Source organism: Elephantulus edwardii, unplaced genomic scaffold (assembly GCF_000299155.1).
Source record: "Elephantulus edwardii isolate Elephantulus edwardi_28Jun2011 unplaced genomic scaffold, EleEdw1.0 scaffold00053, whole genome shotgun sequence".
NCBI lineage: Eukaryota > Metazoa > Chordata > Mammalia > Macroscelidea > Macroscelididae > Elephantulus > Elephantulus edwardii.
The window spans coordinates 10,149,606-10,155,603 of NW_006399803.1; positions in this window are offsets into that span (position 1 = coordinate 10,149,606).

Genomic DNA, 5,998 nt, shown 5'->3' on the forward strand with positions numbered 1-5,998 from the left:
TCGCAGATTTCAATATTTTGTTTGCTTTGTCTTTCAATATGGCCTCTGAAATCTTCTGTACAGCTCCTTGAATTCCTTATTTCTTTGCTTTAGCTTCTCAGTGCTCTGATGGAACATTCGGAGTCTCTTCTATCTATCTTGGTCTTTCTTCCTCTTAATTCTTTATAATGACCTTTTTGCATTCTTTATGAATGATATTCTTGATAACTTCCATCAACTCATCTGGTCTTCATTCATGTCCAAGGCTGCAAAACTGTTTATGAGATGCTTTTAAATCCAGGTGGGATAGACTCAAGGTCAAATTTTGGTTCCTGTAGATTTGATTTAACTTTTTTTAGGTTAGTTTGAACTTCCATATGAGTAGTATATGGTTTGTTCCACAATCAGCCACTGGCCTAATTTTCACAGCTGATACTGAGCTTCTTCAATGATTCTTTCCACAAATGTAATCAATCTGATTCCTGTGCATATCATCAGGTGAAATTCATGTATATTGTTCTTATAAAAGGTATTTTCAATGAATAAATAATTGATGGTATAAAATTACATCATTCTATCTCCAGACACATTTCTGTCACCAAGTCCATATTGGACTTTATAAGGCAGAATGTGGCATCAGAATTGGAGGAAGACACAACAGCAACCTACAATATGCAGATAACAAAGCCTTGCTTGCTGAAAATGAGGAGGAACTGAAGTGTTTGCTGCAGAATATCTAGAACTATAGTCTTCAATACAGATTAAACCTCAACATCAAGAAAACAAAGTTTCTTACCACTGGGCCAATTGGCAGCACCATGATAGATGGAGAAGAGATTGAGGTTGTTAATAATTTCAACTTCCTCAGCTCCACAATAAACACTCTTGGCACAAGAATTCAAGAAATCAAAAGACAAATGACACTAGGGAGATCTACTGTCAGGGACCTCGCCAAAGTAGTAAAGAGCAATGATATCAGTCCAGAGATTAAAGTGTGCCTGATCCAGGCCATCGTTTTAGAAATTGCTTGCTATTCGTCAGAGAGCTGTACAATGAGTAAGGATTATAGAAGAACTGATACCTTTGAATTGTGGTCCTGGAGAAGAGTGCTTGGGAGGGTGGAGGAACGGCACAGGAGAAGACTCTGAATGAGATAGACTGACACAGTAACTGGGCTAATGAGGCTAAGTGTGTCAGAGAGAAAGAGATTGGCCCAAGATAGTGTATGCTTCAGAACTACATGGTATATATGTGTTGCAGGTGATTTGATGAAACATAAAAACAACATATGTATGTGAACATACAGATATGTGTGCATCCACATTATATATTTATAGACTACATTGTTGCAGATATTTCTCAGATATAGCTAAAAACTTTGATAGATTGGTTTTCTGAATTTGAAGGATTAGGATCTTAGTCTCATGGCACAATGCAATCAAATTATACATTTCTGAAAGTTTATGTTTTGTACCTTAGTGAAGAGAGTAGTGTCTATATCTTAAAAGCTTATAAGCAAGTATTGGTATCTTACAGGCAGTATTAAAAGAGAGAAAAAGGAGGCTAAATCTCAGGAAAGAAACAACTATGCAAGACAGATAACCTACATGAGGCATGGGCTCATCCACTTTGAGAACAGAAGACCTAGATGATTAGATGGTGCCCAGCAAACACTGCCAACCTTCTCACAGGGCCACTTCACATGGACCTTGAAAAATCAGGAGAGAAACATAAAGCATAACTCAAATTATTAAATGTATTGGCTCACTAAACAAGAGTGGAAGACTCCCTGAGATTATCATCTTGAGATACTCTTTAAGCCATAAACAAAAACTATCCCCTTATATCTATGCACAAATAGATGCACACAGGTAGCTATCTGTAATCATGTGTCTATACAGCTATAAATGTGATCATGTACTCATTTTCTCAGATCGCAATTTTTTATAAATTGTAGGTAAATTGATGGCAAGGTACACAGTTTATACCTCGATATTTTATTTAAAGCTTTGAAAAAGATACAATACTTTGTTCTTGGATTTATCTTTTAAAATAAAATTTAACATTATTAAAATGGTAAGGTATACTCTTAGAAACTTCTCATGCTTTTTTATAAACTTACAGTAAGCTACTTCACTTTCAGATGCTATAAATACATGGGTTGTGGTATGCCCTGATAGACTTGGCACCATGAACACAGGGTGTCATCGAGCACTAGCATCATTCATTAGCCTTGCCACAATGGACGTAAATTACAACCTCAAGTACTGCCAGCTACTCTAAGTTTGATGTCACTAAGCACTCATTATTAATTTGTTAAACTACTTTGTCTGAAGAGAATGAAAGAAATCATATTTGTCAGCTGAAAGGAATGTAGGAAAAGTCAGGAATTTAAAAAATTATCTCTTTCTTGTAATAATTCGCCTATCTACATGAGAATGAATTCTGAAAGAATGAAAAAAACATGCATTGAATTGCAAATGAAAGCTTTATTAATGTATACTATATTTGGTGCATTTTTCTTTTCCCTCTACAATCATTTTAAACTGATTGTATCCTTAAAAAGATAAAATTATTTATTTCATTTGTTTCCAATGAGTTGTTTATATTCTGTTCTTTTGCAATCATGTTGTTGTTGTTGTTATGTGCCATCAAGTTGCCTATGACTCATAGCGACCCTACATACAATAGCCCTAAACCCTGCTCTATCCTGTGCCAATCACACTGGCTCTGACACACCTACCCCCACTACCACAGTCACTGAATCAATCCATCTTATCAATGGTTTTTCTCTCTTACACTGTCCCTCCATAATCCCAAGCATAATGTCCCTCTCCAAGGACTAGTCCCACCTTGCAAAATGTCCAAAGTATATCAGACAAAGCTTTAGAATCCTTGCCTCCAAGACGCAGCCTGGTTTCACCCTCTCCAGGATGAACCTGTTCATTCTCTTAGCAGTACATGGTATAATCAATACTCTTCTCCAATACCACAGCTCAGAGGTATCAATTATCCCTAGTCAATTGTCCCACTCTCTGACGCATAGCAAGTGATTACAAAGACCTTGGCCTTTATCAGGTGTACCTTAGTCTCCAGACTGACATCATTGCTCTTCAGTACTTTGGAGAGGTCCCTTACAGCAGACTTGCCCAATGCAATTCATTTCTTCATTTCCTGGCTGCTGGTGCCAAGAGTGTTGATTGTGGAGCCAAGCAAACTAAAGCTGTTTACAATCTCAATCTCTTACCATCTATCATGATGTTGTCAGTCGGCCCAGAGGTGAGAATCTTTGTTTTCTTGATGTTGAGCTTCAATCAATGTTGAAGGCTGAAGTCCTCGACTTTCTGAAGCAAGAGCTTCAGGCCCTCCTCAGTTTCAGCAAGCAAGATTGCGTCATCTACATAACACAGATTATTGATGAGTCTTCCTCTGATCCTGATGTCACATTTCTTGTCATAGAGCCCAAAAGTATGGAGATAAGACTCATCCTTGTGTACACCCTTCCCAACTTTGAACCATGAAGTGTTTTCTAGCTCTGTTCTCAGGACTGCCTCCTAGTCCAAGTATAGGTTTTACATAAACACTATCAAGTGTTCAGGGATTCCCGTTCTTCTCAGAGTTAGTCATAGTTTGTTGTGGCCCACACACTCAGACACCTTTGCACAGTCAATGAAATACAGATAGATATTCTTCTGGTACTCCCTGTTTTCAGCCAAGATCCATGTAACATTAGCTACAATATCACTAGTAACACAGCCTCTTCTAAACTCAGCCTGCATTAGGCACTTATCTGTTGATGTGTTGCTCCAGTCATTTTTGGATAATCTTCAGCAGAATCTTGCTTGCATGTGATATTAATGATATTGTTCAATAATTTCTACACTCTGTCAGATCACCTTTCTTTGGAATGAGAACAAATATAGATCTCTTCCAGTCAGTTGGCCAGGTGGTTGTCCTCCAGATTTCATGGCACAACTTGGCGAACACATCCAGGGCAGTATCTGTTTGTTGAAATATATCAAGTAGTATATCATCAATTCCTGGGGCCTTATATTTTGCCAATTCTTTCAGAGAAGCTTGAACTTCTTCCTTCATCACCACAGGCTCTTGCTCATACTTTGTTTCTTCTGTGTTTGCCAATTTTATTAAAAGTAAATTATATGTACAAATGAAAGCTTCAGGAGAACCTGGGACATCCCACTGAAGAGTAATGATATTTAGGTAATAGACAAAAGGAATCATTTTAGTGGAGACTAAGTGAAGTAGATTAAAAGACCATGAGGAAAATAGTGTATTGAAATTAGCTACTGAAAGAGTCAATTGTTACATTATCAAGGTTTGTGGAAGTACTTAAGGCCACAGTGGGAATATTTACACCAAAATAATTAGCATAAACTATAAATCACAGGTTAAATTTTTTATAGGCTGTTTACTAGCACACTTTAATTGTAGGTTTAGTGCCAAACCCTACTCAAATAATTTTATATATGTTTACTCCTTACAATGAATCCTTACAGTGACTAAGTGAGATGCTAAGGTTTCATTAAGGGTACACAGCTAATTATTAATAGAGTCAATACTTAAGCCCAACAGTCTAGCTCCAGGTACTTGAAAAACAAGGCAAGTGTACTGTTTTAAATGCCAAAGAATGACAATGCTTCCAGAAAAGAATAATAGTCCATAGTGCTACATACTGATAAAAGATAAAATAAATAATCATGAGTACTCACTAGATTTGGCAAAATTATAGCCACTGACTACCTTGGTAATGTATTATTAGTCTGTCTAAAGAGCAGAGCTCAGGTGGCCTAAAGGCAAGAAGGTGCACTGGGGAATTTCCTCAACACAATAAAAAGTATATATGCAAAACAAAGAACTAACATCATTCTCCATGGAGAAAAATATAAGGCAACCCCTTCGAGAATGCTACATAGACAAGGATGCCCATTATCACCTCTCCTATTCAATATTGTATTGGAAGTCTTATCAAGAGCAAAAGTCGAGAGAAGGAAATAAGAGGTATCCAAGTTGACAAAGAGAAGGCAGAGCTAGCTCTATATGCAAATTATATCATAGTGTACTTAAAAAACCCTAAAGACTCGGCAAGAAAACTACTGGACATAGTTGATCAATTCAGCAAAGCAGTGGGATACAAAATCAACATACAAAAGTCAATCGTATTTCTCTGCAGTGACCAAGAGAATAAGAAAAGAAGTGAAGAAAAACAATACCCATGATAATAACTAATCACAAGACTAAACACTTGGGAGCAAATCTAACTAGAGACAAAAAAGACCCCCACAAAGAAAATTACCAAAAAAATTACAAGAAACAAAAAGAGACCTGGAGAAATTGAGGAATATACATGCTCATGGATAGGAAGACTCAATATCCTGAAAATGGCAATTCTGCCAAAGGTAATCTAAAGTTCAATGCAATAATAATAAAGATACCCATGTCATTCTTTAACGAGGTGGAAAAGGCAATTTCCAATTATATTTGGAGTGCAAAGAGACTCCAAATAAGTAAAGCACTCCTGAAAAAGAGACATAAGAGACACCACACTTCCTTATTTCTAACCATACTACACAGCTATGGTGGTCAAGACAGTGTGATACTGGTCCAATAATAGACACATAAATCAATAGAATTGAGAATCCAGTAATCAGCTTATCTATCTATGCTCAATTGACTTTTGACAAGGAGACAAAATCAGTTAAGTGAGGAAACGACAGCCTTTTAAACAAATGGTGTTGGCAAAATTGGAAAACCATCTGTAGAAAGCTTAAGCAAGACCACAGCTCATATCATATAAAAAAACCAACTCATAGTCGATCAAGGACCTAGAAATAAAACTAAAGACTATAAATTTCATTGAAGAATAGCCTGGAAGAACTCTGAAAGCACTTATCTGCAGTATTAATAGCTTTCCAAGCAAAATGAAATACCTACAACTAGGAGAGAATAAAATAGATGAATAGGACATTCTAAGAATCAAATCCCTATGCACATCAAAAAA